The sequence below is a fragment of the Salmo trutta genome, chromosome 14, assembly GCF_901001165.1.
Source record: "Salmo trutta chromosome 14, fSalTru1.1, whole genome shotgun sequence".
Classification (NCBI taxonomy): domain Eukaryota; kingdom Metazoa; phylum Chordata; class Actinopteri; order Salmoniformes; family Salmonidae; genus Salmo; species Salmo trutta.
This window is the reverse complement of record NC_042970.1, coordinates 39,986,809-40,007,407: the sequence shown is the minus strand read 5'-3', so window position 1 is coordinate 40,007,407 and position 20,599 is coordinate 39,986,809.

The window sequence follows — 20,599 nt, the reverse complement described above, 5'->3', positions numbered from 1 at the left end:
GTCATCAATACTTGAAAACGTGAATAAAACAGTAAATATATCAATAATTACCACACAAAACATTTTCTGATCGTGATTTATTGGTACAAGTGGCGCGTGCCGGCAGTCAATCACGTAACCTCTCAATCCCACTCTGAGCTATTCAGTGTTGTTGTTTACAGTTGAAGTCAGAATTTTACATACACCTTAGCCAAATACATTTAAACTCAGTTTGAAGTGAGCTCCACCGGGGCAGTTCTGTTAGTTCTCGTATATACTTCTTACACTGACAAGTTATATTTGCATGATTTATATTATTCATTATTCATAATTAATTCATCATTAACGTTTGTTTCATGTATGTGATTGACCAATACCACACGAGGCTTCTTCTCTCCAAGCTGAGACCTTGAAACTGAGATATTGTCACGGATTCCCCCGGTACTGCTGCCCTTCCATGCACCAGTTCCGGAGGTCTACGTCACCGGCCTCTAGTCATCAGTGAACTGTCTCATTACGCACACCTATTCCAATTCCCCTGATTAGTAATTGTATATATAGTTGAAGTCAGAAGTTTACATACACCTTAGCCAAATACATTTAAACTCAGTTTTCACAATTCCTGACATTTAATCCTAGTAAAAATTCCCTGTCTTAGGTCAGTTAGGATCACCACTTTATTTTAAGAATGTGAAATGTCAGAATAATAGTAGTGAGAATGAGTTATTTCAGCTTTTATTTCTTTCATCACATTCCCAGTGGGTCAGAAGTTTACATACACTCAATTAGTATTTGGTAGCATTGCCTTTAAATTGTTTAACTTGGGTCAAATGTTTCGGGTAGCCTTCAACAAGTTTCCCACAATAAGTCAGGTGAATTTTGTCCCATTCCTTCTGACAGAGCTGGTGTAACTGAGTCAGGTTTCTAAGCCTCCTTGCTCGCACACACTTTTTCAGTTCTGCCCACAAATGTTCTATAGGACTGAGGTCAGGGCTTTGTGATGGCCACTCCAATACCTTGACTTTGTTGTCCTTAAGCCATTTTGCCACAACTTTGGAAGTAGGCTTGAGGTCATTGTCCATTTGAAAGAACCATTTGCGACCAAGCTTTAACTTCCTGGCTGATGTCTTGAGATGTTGCTTCAAAATATCCACATAATTTTCCTTCCCCATGATGCCATCTGTTTTGTGAAGTGCACCAGTCCATCCTGCAGCAAAGCCCCACCACAACATGATGCTGCCACCCCTGTACTTCAAGGTTGGGATGGTGTTCTCCGGCATGCAAGCCTCCCCCTTTTTCCTCCAAACATAATGATGGTCATTATGGCCAAACAGTTCTATTTTTGTTTCATCAGACCAGAGGACATTTCTCGCAAAAGTACGATCTTTGTCCCTATGTGCAGTTGCAAACCATAGTCTGGCTTTTTTACGGCGGTTTTGGAGCAGTGGTTTCTTCCTTGCTGAGCGGCCTTTCAGGTTATGTCAATATAGGACTGGTTTTTACTGTGGATATAGATACTTTTGTACTTCACAAGGTCCTTTGCCGTTGTTTTGGGATTGATTTGCACTTTTCGCACCAAAGTACATTCATCTCTAGAAGACAGAACACGTCTCCTTCCTGAGTGGCATGACGGCAGCGTGGTCCCATGGTGTTTATACTTGCATACTATTGTTTGTACAGATGAACGTGGAACCTTCAGGCATTTGGAATTTGCTCCCAAGGATGAACCAGACTTGTGGAGGTCTACAATGTTTTTTCTGAGGTCTTGGCTGATTTCCTTTGATTTTCCCATGATATCAAGCAAAGAGGCACTGAATTTGAAGGTAGGCCTTGAAATATATCCACAGGTACACCTCCAATTGACTCAAATGATGTCAATTAGCCTATCAGAAGCTTCTAAAGCATTACATAATTTTCTTGAATTTTCCAAGCTGTTTAAAAGCACAGTCAACTTAGTGTATGTAAACTTCAGACCCACTGGAATTGTGATGCGGTGAGTTATAAGTGAAATAATCTGGCTGTAGACAATTGTTGGAAAAATGACTTGCGTCATGCACAAAGTATATGTCCTAACTGACTTGCCAAAACTATAGTTTGTTAACAAGAAATTTGTGAAGTGGTTGAAAACGAGTTTTAATGACTCCAATCTAAGTGTATGTAAACTTTCAACTTCAACTGTATGTTTGTAGCTAGTGAGCTAAGCTGTAGCATTAGCAATGTCTTTCAAAAGGAGACAACTCACAAATGCGGAAATTCTGGAGATTTTTTTAAATTCTGACAATAAGTCTGAAAGTCAGGAATCAGATTCTGACAGTGACAGTGAGGGGCTGCCCCCAACCTTTCAGCCATTGAGAACCCTGAATCTGAGGACCACTTGTCCACTGACGAAGTCCCAGGTCCCTTTGAGATGCTGGTGGTGATTTAGGCAGACCAATAGCGGATGTACAGATGCGGACTCATCAATGCATAGGTCAGGAGTCCTGTGGTAGCTGGAAGGCCACCAGCCATTTCACCCCTCCTGGCCATGCTATTTGCTTTGATGAGTCCCAGTCTGGAGTGCAAATCACCTCGCCATTTCCATCTGAGGCAGAGTGATTCAAGTTGTTTCTGACAGAGGAGCTGGTGGGAGACATAGTAGAGGAGACCAATCGCTATACCTTGGAGCTACATGAGAAGAGAGAACCAGGAGTGAGGGGGAAACTCACTAAATGGGTGACAACCACAATTAGTGAAATGTATACCTTCCTGGTGACAGTCCTTCTCATGGGGATAGTAAAGAAGAACTCCCTAAGAGAATACTGGAGCAGAGATCCTATGTTTGCAACTCCCTTCTTTGCCACCCTCTTTTCCCAAGACCGCTTCCCAGTTCTGCTGCGATGCCTGCATTTCGTCAACAATGCTACTGCCATCCTAAATGGCCAATTATACAAAATAAGAAATGTTCTTACCAGCCTGACTTCAGCATTTGGTCGTGACTTTGTGCCATACAAGGACCTATGCATTGATGAGTCCCCAAAAGGCACAGGTTTGGGGTCAAGTTCTTTGTCATGTGCGACATGAAGACAGGGTTTGTCCAGGACATTATAGTTTACACAGGATCCACCACTGACATCCAACAGTATGAGGGGCTTGGGGTGTCCGGGTCCATGGTGATGACCATGCTGACTCCTCATCTCGGCAAGGGACACACTTTGTATGTGGACAATTGGTACAGCAGTCCCACACTCTTCCAGCATCTGCTCTCCAACAGCACAGGGGCCTGTGGCACAGTCAGGTCAAACAGGAAGGGGATGCCGGCTTTCGGATGCAGGAAGATGCAGAGGGGAGGTGGAGTTCAAGGAGAACGGTCAACAGCTGGCAGTAAAGTGGCATGACAAACAATACGTCCATGTCCTCTCCACTGTCCATACAGCAACCATGTCGGCCATTGGGAAGGTGGACCACCTGACGGGAGAAAGAAAAATCAAACCCAGACTGTGTGCTTGACTATAAACTCAAAATGGGGGCAGTGTATAAGGCGGGCATGATAAACAGCTTTGTGGAATGCACTTGGAAAACGACCTCATGAGTGAACTGCTGGAGGAGGACCACTGGGGGTCGTCCTTCTGCGGAGGGGGAGGGGGGGATGCAGTTATTGTTCAGTCACAGCATGAATATGAAATATGGGTTATGAATATTCCGTTTTTTTCCTCTAGTAAAACCAGTTTGTTGTTGTTGTTCAACCAGCCACCACCAATACTGCAATAAAATAGATGACTATTACATATTGGCATACAGTATGTGTTTTCTTGCTGTGTTTTCATCCAGTGAAACTGTTAAGGAGTGTACACGAGCATACAAAAGCTGGCCTCAATCTTCAGCTCGAAAGATGTTCAGCTCCAGTTCCAGTTATGATATTGACAAATACTGTTTGGGGTTTCTGAAAGTACAGAATAAAGAGGAATTATTAGTAATTAGAATACAATATAAGGATATAGCAATAAAACAATATTACAAAGTAGCATAATAAACACTGCTATAAAAATAGTATATTGCATTGACAAAATCACAAATTTGAGTTACAACAGCAACTTTTGAGCTCCACAAGGGGGCAAGGCAGGGCAGAACAGCGCTGTGCTAAATAGGCCAAATGAAAACAAACCATGGTCATATATTTGTTATTTAACTAGTCACTTAACATCAAATTATTATTTACAACGACGCTAGGCCAATTGTGCACCGCCCTATGGGACTCCCAGTCACGGCCAGTTGTGATACAGCCTGGATTCCAAATAGGGTGTCTGTAGTGACGCCTCTAGCAATGCGATGCAGTGCCGTAGACCGCTGCGCCACTTGGGAGTCGCAGGCCAGGGTAACTTCAAAATACAACATAACCTAATACTTCTGACGCAATTAGCATTGTTTTACAGAGCTAATAGAAGAATGTAGCTAGCTACATAAGCACGATTGAATATAACACCATAAAGGTTCTGAAATTAGTAACGTTACCTCGCGTGTCCGCGGTTATAAGGAATATACAGAAATATATTATGCTCCATACATACAGTGAGAACAGTAGAAACAACATACAGAAACTATTACACTGTAATAAGGCACTTACTTTGATAGAAACGCACACATTTCCAAAGTTATTATTAGTAATGAAAACAACAACGACCGCGATGCGGGCAACAGATGGAAAATGTGAACACGTGTGCAGATCCTGTTCTGACGGGAGATGCGCAAATGTCTACAGACTTGAAGTGCACCAACAATTGGGAAGTGCTTGGGGAATTTTATCTGTTCAGAAATGTCAAAAAAATGTATCATCCACAAAAGTAAAAAGGACTATTTTTATGTGCATGAATGAAGAGGCAGAACACACCTCAATTCAAACTGTTCCTAGAAAATAAACACTTATTAGAAAATCATTTGAATTTGACAAGTTGAAACAACCAATAAATAAAAACAGGCTGCGTGCATTGGTTTGAGGGTGTCGTGGAAAATTGCAAGAGAATGTTACATTTACATTACATTTAAGTCATTTAGCAGACGCTCTTATCCAGAGGGACTTACAAATTGGTGCATTCACCTTATGATATCCAGTGGAACAACCACTTTACAATAGTGCATCTAAATCTTTTAGGGGGGGGTTAGAAGGATTACTTTATCCTATCCCAGGTATTCCTTAAAGAGGTGGGGTTTCAGGTGTCTCCGGAAGGTGGTGATTGACTCCGCTGTCCTGGCGTCGTGAGGGAGCTTGTTCCACCATTGGGGTGCCAGAGCAGCGAACAGTTTTGACTGGGCTGAGCGGGAACTGTGCTTCCTCAGAGGTAGGGAGGCGAGCAGGCCAGAGGTGGATGAACGCAGTGCCCTTGTTTGGGTGTAGGGCCTGATCAGAGCCTGAAGGTACGGAGGTGCCGTTCCCCTCACAGCTCCGTAGGCAAGCACCATGGACTTGTAGCGGATGCGAGCTTCAACTGGAAGCCAGTGGAGAGAGCGGAGGAGCGGGGTGACGTGAGAGAACTTGGGAAGGTTGAACACCAGACGGGCTGCGGCGTTCTGGATGAGTTGTAGGGGTTTAATGGCACAGGCAGGGAGCCCAGCCAACAGCGAGTTGCAGTAATCCAGACGGGAGATGACAAGTGCCTGGATTAGGACCTGCGCCGCTTCCTGTTTGAGGCAGGGTCATACTCTGCGAATGTTGTAGAGCATGAACCTACAGGATCGGGTCACCGCCTTGATGTTAGTGGAGAACGACAGGGTGTTGTCCAGGGTCACGCCAAGGTTCTTAGCACTCTGGGAGGAGGACACAAGGGAGTTGTCAACCGTGATGGCGAGATCATGGAACGGGCAGTCCTTCCCCGGGAGGAAGAGCAGCTCCGTCTTGCCGAGGTTCAGCTTGAGGTGGTGATCCGTCATCCACACTGATATGTCTGCCAGACATGCAGAGATGCGATTCGCCACCTGGTTATCAGAAGGGGGAAAGGAGAAGATTAATTGTGTGTCGTCTGCATAGCAATGATAGGAGAGACCATGTGAGGATATGACAGAGCCAAGTGACTTGGTGTATAGTGAGAATAGGAGAGGGCCTAGAACAGAGCCCTGGGGGACACCAGTGGTGAGAGCACGTGGTGCGGAGACAGATTCTCGCCACGCCACCTGGTAGGAGCGACCTGTCAGGTAGGACGCAATCCAAGCGTGGGCCGCGCCGGAGATGCCCAGCTCGGAGAGGGTGGAGAGGAAGATCTGATGGTTCACAGTATCAAAGGCAGCAGATAGGTCTAGAAGGATGAGAGCAGAGGAGAGAGAGTTAGCTTTAGCAGTGCGGAGAGCCTCCGTGACACAGAGAAGAGCAGTCTCAGTTGAATGCCCAGTCTTGAAACCTGACTGATTAGGATCAAGAAGGTCATTCTGAGAGAGATAGCAGGAGAGCTGGCCAAGGACGGCACGTTCAAGAGTTTTGGAGAGAAAAGAAAGAAGGGATACTGGTCTGTAGTTGTTGACATCGGAGGGATCGAGTGTAGGTTTTTTCAGAAGGGGTGCAACTCTCGCTCTCTTGAAGACGGAAGGGACGTAGCCAGCGGTCAAGGATGAGTTGATGAGCAAGGTGAGGTAGGGGAGAAGGTCTCCGGAAATGGTCTGGAGAAGAGAGGGGATAGGGTCAAGTGGGCAGGTTGTTGGGCGGCCGGCCGTCACAAGACACGAGATTTCATCTGGAGAGAGAGGGGAGAAAGAGGTCAAAGCACAGGGTAGGGCAGTGTGAGCAGGACCAGTGGTGTCGTTTGACTTAGCAAACGAGGATCGGATGTCATCAACCTTCTTTTCAAAATGGTTGACGAAGTCATCCGCAGAGAGGGAGGAGGGGGGGGGAGGATTCAGGAGGGAGGAGAAGGTAGCAAAGAGCTTCCTAGGGTTAGAGGCAGATGCTTGGAATTTAGAGTGGTAGAAAGTGGCTTTAGCAGCAGAGACAGAAGAGGAAAATGTAGAGAGGAGGGAGTGAAAGGATGCCAGGTCCGCAGGGAGGCGAGTTTTCCTCCATTTCCGCTCGGCTGCCCGGAGCCCTGTTCTGTGAGCTCGCAGTGAGTCGTCGAGCCACGGAGCAGGAGGGGAGGACCGAGCCGGCCTGGAGGATAGGGGACAGAGAAAATCAAAGGATGCAGAAAGGGAGGAGAGGAGGGTTGAGGAGGCAGAATCAGGAGATAGGTTGGAGAAGGTTTGAGCAGAGGGAAGAGATGATAGGATGGAAGAGGAGAGAGTAGCGGGAGAGAGAGAGCGAAGGTTGGGACGGCGCAATACCATCCGAGTAGGGGCAGAGTGAGAAGTGTTGGATGAGAGCGAGAGGGAAAAGGATACAAGGTAGTGGTCGGAGACTTGGAGGGGAGTTGCAATGAGATTAGTGGAAGAACAGCATCTAGTAAAGATGAGGTCAAGCGTATTGCCTGCCTTGTGAGTAGGGGGGGAAGGTGAGAGGGTGAGGTCAAAAGAGGAGAGGAGTGGAAAGAAGGAGGCAGAGAGGAATGAGTCAAAGGTAGACGTGGGGAGGTTAAAGTCACCCAGAACTGTGAGAGGTGAGCCATCCTCAGGAAAGGAACTTATCAAGGCGTCAAGCTCATTGATGAACTCTCCAAGGGAACCTGGAGGGCGATAAATGATAAGGATGTTAAGCTTGAAAGGGCTGGTAACTGTGACAGCATGGAATTCAAATGAGGAGATAGACAGATGGGTCAGGGGAGAAAGAGAATGTCCACTTGGGAGAGATGAGGATTCCAGTGCCACCACCCCGCTGGCTCGATGCTCTAGGGGTATGCGAGAACACGTGGGCAGACGAGGAGAGAGCAGTAGGAGTAGCAGTGTTATCTGTGGTAATCCATGTTTCCGTCAGCACCAGGAAGTCTAGGGACTGGAGGGTAGCATAGGCTGAGATGAACTCAGCCTTGTTGGCCGCAGACCGGCAGTTCCAGAGGCTGCCGGAGACCTGGAACTCCACGTGGGTCGTGCGCGCTGGGACCACCAGGTTAGAGTGGCAGCGGCCACGCGGTGTGAAGCGTTTGTATGGCCTGTGCAGAGGGGAGAGAACAGGGATAGACAGACACATAGTTGACAAGCTACAGAAGAGGCTACGCTAATGCAAAGGAGATTGGAATGACAAGTGGACTACACGTCTCGAATGTTCAGAAAGTTAAGCTTACGTTGCGAAAATCTTATTGACTAAAATGACGAAAATGATACAGTACTGCTGGCTGGTGGAGTAGGCTAGCTAGCAGTGGCTGCGTTGTTGACTTTGTTTGTGTAGCTGGCTAGGTAACCTCGATAGTTTCAGTACTACACCTTGTCATGATACAAAAGCAACTTTGTAGCTAGCTAACATAACACTAATCAAGACGTTCCTTTGTAACGTATTTAGTTTCTACAATGCTGCTCGTCGGTAATAGTTGGCTAGGTATGGAACAATGGCGTCGCGGGGGACGGAAATAGCTGGCTAGCTAACCTCGATAATTACTAAACTACACAATTATCAAGCTATGACAAAGACAACTATGTAGCTAGCTAGCTAACACTGCACTAGTCAAATCGTTCCGTTGTAATGTATTAGTATCTACAGCGCTGCTAGTCGGTAACGGTTGGCTAGCTAGCAAACCCACTAGCTAGCAGTGGGTTTGATGACTAGGTAGGTTGACTAAGTCTGGCGTCTGGACAAGGCGTCGCGTCGCGGCTGGCTAGCTAACCTCGATAATTACTCTAAACTACACAATTATCTTAGATACAAAGACAGCAAAGACAACTATGTAGCTAGCTAACTAACACTAACACTACACTAATCAAGTCGTTCCGTTGTAATGTAATAGTTTCTACAGTGCTGCTAGTCGGTAGAGGTTGGCTAGCTAGCAGTGTTGACTAGCTAGCAGCTAGCAGTGTTGACTACGTTAGGAGGACGAAAAAATAGCTAGCCTCGATAATTACTCTAATTACTCTAAACTACACAATTATCTTTGATAGCTAAGAAAAATTGCTCAGATCAAACAAACCAAACCGTTGTAATGTAATGAAGTGTAATATTATCTGTGGAGCGAAGCGAAGTGCGACTGCTCGCTCTGGACCGGAAGTAATGTTATAATGCTTGTATTGTATTATAATGGTTGTTTTATTCGACAGAATAGAGTATTCTGTTAACTATTGTGTGTGTTTTACTGAGGATGGGCCTCTATGAGATAGCACTGACAGAGGAGATTTACGATGTCTTTGGGTGATAAAACCTAAAGAGCATTCCAGAATAACATGAGGTAATGTTTTTGTGCTATGAAGTACCAGGAACGAGATTAGAACATCGTGTTAGGGACCAAACTGAACTATAATTTATAGCGAATGCTATCTGGCTATGGGATACTCCTCTCTCAAGTAAAAGTCTTTCTTTGTGAACTGTTCCTAAGATCTGTTGTTTGTCATGTAGGTTGAGAGGGGTGTATCTTCGCTATAAAAGATCTTTGTACTTTTGTGTTGTCACTTTCAATGGTTCATTAGAAATGGCGCATCATTGAAAGTCATTGCTAATGCAAAGCTCTTATTATTAAAGATGTAGTTTAAGTATAACTGTGACTGGTGTGTGAAGTTTGTAACTCTCCTCATTTGGTAATGCAGAAATTAGCCACCACAAGGGCAGCGCAGGTTAAAGGGGTGTTGGTCCAGTAACCAGAAGTTTGCTAGATCGAATCCCTGAGCTGACAAGGTAAAAATCTGTTGTTTTGCCCCTCAACAAGGCAGTTAAGCCACTGGTCTTAGGCTGTCATTGTAAAGAAGAATTTGTTCTTAATAGCCTAGATAAATTAAAAAAGGTACTGTTGTGTAACAATCACATTCTGGAATGGAGAGAACATGCTGGGGCAACCATTAGAGATATTTGGAACTCATATGAAAAGGTTAAAAAGGGCACACCTGTTAATTGAAATGCATTTCAGGTGACTACCTCATGAAGCTGGTTGAGAGAATTCCAAGAGTGTGCAAAGCTGTCATCAAGGCAAAGGGTGGCTGTTTGAAGAATCTCAAATATACTTAGATTTGTTGAACACTTTTTTGGTTATTACATGATTCCATATGTGTTATTTCACAGTTTTGATGTCTTCACTATTATTCTACAATGTAGAAAATTGTCAAAATAAAGAAAACCCCCTGAATGAGAAGCTGTTTTAAAACTTTTGACGGGTAGTGTACATATAAAGTGGTCAGAACAATATCTAACATTATTAAAGTGCATAGGTCTTCAATCTCTAAGATGCAGCGTAGTGGTAGCCGGCTAGTTCATTCTAAATAGTTTAAGGTACTTACAGCAAGAGTAATTACTTGTCGGCTGACTCTTATCTTCCTTCCTCAGCTCAAATTGATGAGCAATTTACATAAGCCAAGCAGGAAAGAAAATAGCAGGAATTCAGCAAATGAGCTGAAATTGATGAGCGAACGTAGACGCGCAAGAAAAATAGACAAGCAGCAGGAATTGAGCAACCAATGCAGTAGACTGTTTCTGGGAATCTGAAGGATACAGTGGCAGGATTTTTCTCAGAGGTGTCAAGCCAGTAATTAAAAGGACAGTCATTCTGGGGGTAGTTCTTCAGGAATTCACCAAAGGCGCAAAAGCAATATCTCATCCCTTAAAGACAAGGTAAGAGTGATTACTTATCGGCTGTCGATTGTCAAAAGGAGGAGCGGACTAAAGTGCAGCGTGTGTGTCGTTCCACATTTTATTTACACTGCGAAACTATGCAATACATATATAAACTTGAATAACAAAAAACAACAAACCGTGACGCAGAGATGAACACATACACAACTCAAAATGAATCACCCACAAAACCCAGGTGGAAAAAACCCTGCTTAAGTATGATCTCCAATTAGAGACAACAAGGACCAGCTGCCTCTAATTGGAGATCATCTCAAACAAAACCCCGACATAGAAATACAAAACTAGAACCTAAACATAGAAAACATAGAGAAAAAAAACCCATGTCACGCCCTGACCTACTCTACCATAGAAAATAACATCTTTCTATGGTCAGGACGTGACAATTATCTTCCTCAGCTCAAATTGATAAGCAATTTATATAAGCTAAGCAGGAAAGAAAATAGCTGGAATTGAGCAACCGAGCTGAAATTGGTGAGCGAACGTAGACACGCAAGAAAAACAAGCAGCAGGAATTGAGCAGACTGTTTCTGGACATCTGAAGGAAATATTGGCAGGATTGGCAGGTGTCAAGACAGTAATTAACAGGACAGTCATTCTGGAGCTAATTCTTCAGGAATTCACCAAAGGCGCAAAAGATGTTCCACTTCTTATGGAACTTCATGTATGGAACTCCACGTCTTTTATTGAACTCTAGAAGCACATCAAGTTCATTTCAATTCCCGGTAGGACACATAAATTATCCAACCATTAACACCTTGGATTCAACAGATAAAGATAATTGTCCAAATAACACCCTATTCATTCACTTACTGTATTAAATGACAGACTTGATATGATAAGTGGAAAGGTGTGAAATTATCTTGTTAAACTGTCAATTACAGTTATCTTGAAACTGATCTGTTCAAGCTCTTTAGTAATACTCTTTTGTAATGCTGTTATGATACATAACAAAATGTTTTGTTTTATAACACCAGCCAATGAATCAGTATGAGTTAGTTAAGAAGTTAAGAATTAAAATATGCTTATTTTATAGGAATAGGCAGAGGCCTCATGCCCATAGGGGTCACAAGGGATTTTTTTTTAATACCTTTAAATAAAATGTTCAGATGTTAAATGAATTACTAAACTTAATTTTTAAGCCCACGTTATATCAGAATTATTTATAAAAAGATCTTTCAGCTGTATTTTACAAAGGGGGCACACTGGCTTTAAAATAATGGGTGCATGACACCCCCTGCCTTTCATTAAATAGCATAAAACAAATAATTCAGTTGACATTCATTTCAGTCTTAGACTATGACGATATTGTCTATATGAATGCATCTGCCACTGTATTGAAGCCACTGGACGCAGTTTATCATAGCGCATTACTCTTTATTACAGGCTATTGTTTCAGCACACATCACTGCACTCTGTATCAGAAAGACAGCTGAATGAGGACCTTTTTAAGGAAGAAATGTGTTTGTTTCTAATGATTCTATGCTTGGTCTTATGTTTAGCCTTTCTATTGTGTTTGTGTTTTTTTTGCCTGCTTATATATTTTGTATGTTAACTATGTATTTTTACTATGTTTTGTAACTTTCCCCAGGTCATTGCAGTAAATGAGAATGTATTCTCAGTCAACTCACCGGGTAAAGTAAGGAATAAATAAAAAAATTAAAATAAGGCGATATTCTGGGTACATAGACATTTCTGCAATTCTGGGTGAACAAATGTGAGGCAAGGGAATTTTTTTTTTATTGGCTCAAGGTATTAATTGTTTTCTTGTTTTTCTTGTTTTAGAAAAACACAGGACATTGCATTCATAGACAAAACTATTGTTACACCTCTTGTGTGTAATAACGCATGCACTTTTCCCTTCAGGATGCCATACTGATAATTTTTACACCTCTTAATAGTTTTTTAATTATTTAGTGTTTTTATTCTTTTATTTTAAATTGAATGTACATTTGAAATGTATGTAGAATTGAAATGTACGTTTATTATGACATGAACAATTATGGTTAGAGTAGGATTAGGGTGTCACGACACCTACGGAAGGTGGCGCCCCTCCTCACCCGGGCGGCGCTCGGCGGTCGTCGTCGCCGGCCTACTAGCTGCCATCGATTTATGTTTCACGTTCTGTTAGTTAGGCCTAGGTTAGTTGCACACCTGTTTTGTGTTAGTTGTTAGTAGGGAGGGGTATTTTGGCTAGTTAGTTAGGTTTGTTGTTTGTGCGGGATTGTTCGTTTGTCAGGGTGTGTTTTTCATGTGGTTCTGTATATTTTGGAGTTACGCTATTCCTTTTGGGCTGCACCCCTGGTTACGTTCTTTTAAGGGTGGTGCGTTACTTTTGCACACCTTGCACTCCATACCTTGCATATTTTCCGTGTGGATATTTTTATTAAATTCATTAACGGAATCTTTCTGTCTCCTGCGCCTGACTCTTCGGAATCCACAAGCCACCCATTGTGACAGAATCCCGCAACGCGCATGGAGTCAGCAGGAACGTCAACACCAGCCCCGTCCATAGAGGAGCGGATCGATCAACACTCCACCCTCCTCCACCGTCTGGGTACTGCTATGGACCACGTCCTGGCACGCCTAGAGAGTTGGGACCGAAGCGCTTCCGGCCCCACTAACCAGCCAGTCCAACAGCCGACACCTCAACCAGCATCTCCAGTAGCCAGTGTCAGCGGGGTTAAACTCTCCCCTCCCAGGGAGTATGATGGCACGGCCGCTGGATGTAAGGGGTTCTTACTCCAGCTGGAGTTGTACCTAGCGACCGTCCGTCCTCCTCCCTCGGAGGAGGAGAGTGTCAGCGTCCTCGTCTCGTGTCTCACGGGTAGAGCCCTGGTATGGGCCAACGCCGTCTGGGACAGTCCGGACTCAGCCAGGGACAGCTACCCGGAGTTCACCCGTCGCTTCCGGGCAGTGTTCGATCATCCCCCGGAGGGGAGAGCGGCGGGGGAGCGGCTATTCCACCTGAGACAGGAGACGGGGAGCGCGCAGGACTTCGCTCTGGAGTTTCGGACCCTGGCTGCTGGGGCGGGGTGGAATGAGAGGGCCCTTATAGATCACTACAGGTGTAGTTTAAGGGAGGACGTCCGCCGGGAATTAGCATGTAGGGACACTGCTGGCTCTCTGGACCAGCTGATTGACTTGTCGATCCGTTTGGACAATCTGCTGGCGGCACGCGGGCGTCCGAACCGGGCCCTGCTCATTCCACCTCCTAGCCCTCCTGCTCCTACGCCTATGGAGATAGGGGGGGCTGCCGCTAGGAAGGTCGGAGGGGGGGGTCTCTCCTGTACCGCCTGTGGTCGCAGAGGACACACTGTGGACCGGTGCTGGAGGAACTCACCTAGGAGTCTAGATGGCAGGCAGAGCACTTCTTTGACACCTCAGGTGAGTCAGCACCAGCCTCACCCAGATCCCTCTATGAGTCACATGTATGTATTAGTGTCCTTTCCCGCTTTTTCCCCTCACTCCCGGCTTAAGGCACTAGTCGATTCAGGCGCGGCCGGGAGTTTTATGGACCGTGGGGTCGCAACTAAGTTAGGGATTCCCTTGGTTCAGTTGGGCCAACCCTTCACCGTGCACGCCCTAGATAGTCGACCACTAGGGTCTGGTCTGGTCAGGGAGGCGACCGTGCCACTGGTAATGAAAATGCAGGGGGGTCATGAGGAGAGTATCAGTCTCTTCCTCATTGATTCCCCGGCGTTTCCGGTGGTACTAGGGATCCCCTGGCTAGCCACTCACAGCCCTAAGATTTCGTGGGGACAGAGGGCTCTTAAGGGGTGGTCAAGGGAGTGCTTGGGCAAATGCATAGGGGTTTCCGTCAGTGCGACTACGGTGGAGAGTCCAGACCAAGTCTCTACCGTGCACATTCCCTCAGAGTATGCCGATTTGGCTATCGCCTTCAGTAAAACGAAGGCGACCCAATTACCACCTCATCGACGAGGAGACTGTGCGATAGATCTCCAGGTAGGCGCTGCACTTCCCTGTAGTCACGTGTATCCCTTGTCTCAGGAGGAGACGGTGGCTATGGAAACATACGTCACTGAGTCCTTGAGGCAGGGATACATCCAGCCATCTAACTCACCCGTCTCCTCGAGCTTCTTCTTTGTGAAGAAGAAGGAGGGGGGTCTGCGCCCGTGCATTGACTATAGAGGTCTAAATGCCATCACGGTGGGTTTCAGTTACCCGCTACCTCTCATCGCTTCAGCGATAGAGTCATTTCACAGGGCGCACTTCTTCACGAAGTTAGATCTCAGGAGTGCATACAATCTGGTGCATGTCCGAGGGGGAGACGAGTGGAAAACAGCATTTAGTACCACATCTGGCCATTAAGAGTACCTCGTCATGCCGTATGGGTTAAAGAATGCTCCCGCCGTCTTTCAATCCTTTGTGAACGATGTTCTCCGGGACCTGCTCGGTCAGGATGTGGTGGTATACATCGATGATATTCTGATTTACTCCGCCACACGAGCCGAGCATGTGTCTCTGGTTCGTAAAGTGCTTGGACGACTGATGGAGCATGACCTATACGTCAAGGCGGAGAAATGTGAGTTTTCCAAACCAGCCGTCTCTTTCCTGGGATATCGCATTTCCACGTCCGGGGTGGAGATGGAATGTGACTGCATTTCGGCCGTGCGTAATTGGCCGACTCCCACCACGGTGAGGGAGGTGCAGCGATTCTTGGGTTTTGCCAACTACTACCGGAGGTTTATCCGGGGTTTTGGGCAGGTGGCGGCTCCCATTACCTCACTGATGAAGGGGGGCCCGGTGCGGCTGCGGTGGTCGGCGGAGGCGGACAGGGCCTTTAGTCGGCTGAAGGCTCTGTTCACCAATGCTGTTGGCGCATCCAGATCCCTCTTTGCCATTCATAGTAGAGGTGGATGCGTCCGAGGCTGGGGTGGGAGCTGTGCTATCACAACGCTCGGGCGCGCCACCGAAGCTTCGCCCCCTGCGCTTTCTTCTCTAAGAAGTTAAGCCCAGCGCAGTGTAACTATGACGTGGGGGACAGGGAGTTGCTGGCTGTGGTAAAATCCCTGAATGTGTGGAGACATTGGCTTGAGGGGGCACGTCACCCTTTTCTCATCTGGACCGACCACCGTAACCTGGAGTACATCCAGGCGGCGAGGAGATTGAACCCTCGTCAAGCCAGGTGGGCGATGTTCTTTATGAGATTTCAGTTCACAATCTCGTACATCCCAGGTTCCCGGAACACTAAGGCCGACGCACTGTCTCGTCTCCATGACCCTGAGGAACCGTCCGCCGAGCCCACCCCCATACTTCCAGCCTCCTGCCTGGTGGCACCGGTGGTCTGGGAGGTGGATGCGGATATCGAGTGGGCGTTACGGGCGGAACCCACTCCTCCTCAGTGTCCCATGGGTCGTAAGTATGTCCCGCTTGGTGTCCGCGATCGATTGATTCGGTGGGTGCACACGCTACCCTCCTCGGGTCACCCGGGGATTGAGCGTACGGTGCGTGGTCTTAGTGGGAAATACTGGTGGCCCACCTTGGTGAGGAATGTGAGGCGCTATGTCTCCTCCTGTTCGGTGTGCGCCCAGAGTAAGGCTCCTAGGCATTTGGCTAGAGGGAAATTACAGCCCCTCCCAGTTCCGCAGCAACCCTGGTCCCACCTGGCGGTGGATTTCCTCACTGATCTCCCACCGTCCCAGGGCAACACCACGATCCTGGTTGTTGTGGACCGGTTCTCTAAGTCCTGCCGTCTGCTTCCTTTACCCAGTCTTCCTACGTCCCTGCAGACCGCGGAAGCACTATTCACCCACGTTTTCCGGCACTACGGGGTGCCTGAGGACATCGTTTCGGATCGGGGTCCCCAGTTCACGTCCCGGGTGTGGCGTGCATTTATGGAGCGACTGGGGATCTCGGTCAGTTTGACCTCAGGTTTTCACCCCGAAAGTAATGGGCAGGTGGAAAGGATAAACCAGGATGTGGGCAGGTTTCTGCGGTCCTACTGCCGGGACCGGCCAGGGGAGTGGGCGAGGTTCGTGCCGTGGGCTGAGTTAGCTCAGAACTCTCTTTGCCACTCCTCAACCAATCTGTCACCTTTCCAATGTGTGTTGGGGTATCAGCCGGTCCTGGGGCCCTGGCATCAGAGCCAGACGGAAGCCCCTGCGGTGGAAGACTGGGTCCAGCACTCAAGGGAAACCTGGAACGCCGTTAAGGAGTCACTGGAACGGGCCAGGGGACAACAAAAAAAGAGCGCGGACCGTTGCCGCAGTGAGGCTCCAGTGTTTGCCCCAGGGGAGAGAGTCTGGCTCTCAACCCGGAACCTGCCCCTCCGCCTGCCCTGCCGGACACTGGGTCCGCGGTTTGTAGGGCCATTTAAAGTCCTGAGGAGAATAAACGAGGTGTGTTACAGGTTACAACTTCCTTCTTATTATCGTATTAACCCCTCGTTTCATGTGTCTCTCCTCAGGCCGGTGGTAGCTGGTCCGCTGCAGGAAGATGAGGTGCTGGAGGTCCCTCCGCCCCCCCTGGACATCGAGGGGCCCCCGGCGTATAGAGTCCGGTCCATCTTGGACTCTAGGCGCCGGGTGAGGGGTCTGCAGTACCTCGTGGACTGGGAGGGGTACGGCCCGGAGGAGAGATGCTGGGTACCGGTGGGGGACATATTGGACCCTACGCTCATCCAGGACTTCCACCGCCTCCATCCGGATCGCCCTGCGACTCGTCCTCCGGGGCGTCCTCGAGGCCGGCGTTGGCGCGCTGCGGGAGCCGCACGTCAGGGGGGGTACTGTCACGACACCTACGGAAGGTGGCGCCCCTCCTCGCCCGGGCGGCGCTCGGCGGTCGTTGTCGCCGGCCTACTAGCTGCCATCGATTTATGTTTCACGTTCTGTTAGTTAGGCCTAGGTTAGTTGCGCACCTGTTTTGTGTTAGTTGTTAGTGGGGAGGGGTATTTTGGCTAGTTAGTTAGGTTTGTTGTTTGTGCGGGATTGTTCGTTTGTCAGGGTGTGTTTTTCATGTGGTTCTGTATATTTTGGAGTTACGCTATTCCTTTTGGGCTGCGCCCCTGGTTACGTTCTTTTAAGGGTGGTGCGTTACTTTTGCACACCTTGCACTCCATACCTTGCATATTTTCCGTGTGGATATTTTTATTAAATTTATTAACGGAATCTTTCTTTCTCCTGCGCCTGACTCTTCGGAATCCACAAGCCACCCATTGTGACATAGGGTAAGAGTTAAGGTTAGGGAGAGGGTTAGGGTCAATGGATAGTTCGTTGAAATGTTGTTGACAGTTAGTTGAACATCTACAAACAATCTATTTGGGACTATCCAAATAAAGTGCTAGCATTTAATCTATACAGTCTCTATGGTATAACCCTATTGTAGTTCAAGGTCTAATTAGACAAGGCAAGCCACTCTCTTCAATCACACTGGTAACATGACATGATGCCTTCAGCTATTGAGGAAGACAGACATGGTGCAAAAAACATTCTATGAATAAGGCCACCCAGGAACATTCAATGTCGTCTTGGTAAGCATCTCCAGTGTATATTTGGCCTTGTGTTCTAGGTTATTGTCTTGCTGAAAGGTGAATTTGTCTCCTAGTGTCTGTTGGAAAGCAGACTGAACCAGATTTTACTCTAGGATTTTGTCTGTGCTTAGCTCTATTCCGTTTCTTTTTATAAAAAATAAAAAAACTCCCTGGTCCTTGCCGATGACAAGCATACCCACCACCATGCTTGAAAATATGAAGAGTGGCAGTCAGTGATGTGCTGTGTTGGATTTGCCCTAAACATAACGCTTGGTATTCAGGACATTAAGTTAATTTCTTAGCTCAATTTTTTCATTTTTTTTTCATTTTTACCTTAGTGCCTTATTGCAAATAGGATGCATTTTGTTTTCTTTTTTTTCTGTACAGGCTTCCTTCTTTTCACTCTGTCATTTTGGTTAGTATTGTGGAGTAACTACAATGTTGTTGATCCAACTTCAGTTTTCTCCTATCACAGCCATTAAACTCTGTAACTGTTTTAAAGTCACCATTGGCCTCATGGTAAAATCCCTGAGTGGTTTCCTTCCTGTCTGGCAACTGAGTTAGGAAGGACGCCTGTATCTTTGTAGTGACTGGGTGTATTGACACACCATCCAAAGTGTAATTAATAACGTCACCATGCTCAAAGAGATATTCAACGTCTGCAATAGGTGCTCCGAGTCTTTGTGGTCGAATCTGGGTTGGAAACCCACTGCTCGACTGAGGGACCTTACAGATAATTGTATGTGTGGGGTACAGAGATGAGGTAGTCATTAAAAAATCATGTTAAACACTGTAATTACACACAGAGCGAGTCCATGAAACATATTATGTGACTTAAGCAAATTTTTACTCCTGAACTTATTTAGGCTTGCCATAACAAAGGGATGGAATACTTATTGACAGGTCAGCTTTTCATTTTTTATTAATATGTAATAATAAAAACTTTATTCCACTTTGACATTATGGGGTATTGTTCGTAGGCCAGTGACACAAAATCTCAAAAAATCTATTTTAAATTCAGGCTGTAACACAACAAAATGTGGAAAAAGTCAAAGGGTGTGAATACTTTCTGAAGGCACTGTACGTATCATCTCCATCTTTTCATTCAGATTTCATGTCTCATAATAATAATAATCATTATCATCATCATCACATTGAAGCTTACTCAAACCCTGAATCATTTAAACAAATTCAAAACCTTCTGTAGTCTAGCCTGTCAAGTTCCTTTTGCCACTGTTCACCTGTTCACCTGGTTGAAAGAACTCATGTAGGCCTACACTAAAATAAAAAGGAGACATTCCTCATAGCATGAAAGGACAAATACTTTTGACTGTGCTTATTCACTCTCCTCAGCTGTCTTCAGGCTCATTATTTACTAATGGGACACTAGCTTAGGTGTGCCCAATTTAAAGGTGCAGCTAGGAACTTTTGTTCCTAAGGTGAAAGTCAGTGATCGGGACCCACACTTGACCCGTCAGCGCACTTACAGTACCATCACTAATACTGTACACACCCAAAGCACATGAGACAGATACAGAACACGAGATACACGATAAAAACCCTTTTTCATCTATTGTAAAAGAGTATCAATGTATTTCCAAGAATACTGTACCGTATGTAATTCAGGAAATCCAAAGGCTCCTGGTTAGCCTTAAGCCTCATGCCCTAAACCCTATCCTCTCTGTCTGCACTTCTAGGAGTCACCATATGCTGCCTGTCACTCACAGAGCTAAGAAGTCAGCAGCCCTATATACATAAATACCAACCGTATTTCAGGTTGGCCTCCCCATTGCGCTGGCATCTGGGACCTCGAGATATATGCCCTTGATGAACTCAAACCCAGAAGGCACTGGCATAACGATGGACTTAAGGCCCAACCAAGGTCAAGGCTTCAGGAAGGATGTGTTTTCAGTTTGATGTTCCATAGTTTTCCATCGTAGGACTGACATACAGAGGCGGACTTAGTTCTATGTTTCTCCAGTTTCTAATGTAATGGGCCCCCATCGACTGATTCTGAATGCAAATCTGATGATTAAACAGCTTTATAGGCCGTATACACTGTGTAATTGCCTAAAATTAAACACTTATATGAAATAGGTCTTTTTTTAATTGTGGGATAATAATAATCATACCAGTTCATGTACAAGGGGAAAATGGCCCTTTTGAGGGTCCTCACCTGTTTAAATGTGTTAAATGGATCTGTGAGATCCATGCAAAGGTTGGGCCCCCCAGATAGAATATGAAGACTTCAGAGAAATATGAAGACTTCAAGAAATTAGCTTTAAAACAGCAACATTTTCTCTCAGCCTCATGGCAAAATGTGTAGAATAGCATGAGATTAGCTTTAAAACTGCAAATTCTTCTCTTTGCCCAATGGCAAAAAGAAATACCCTCACCCCACACACACACACAAAAAAAGTACTTGTCATTCTGTGTAGCTCTGCTGAAACATCAATCTCTTCCATTCCTGCTAAAAG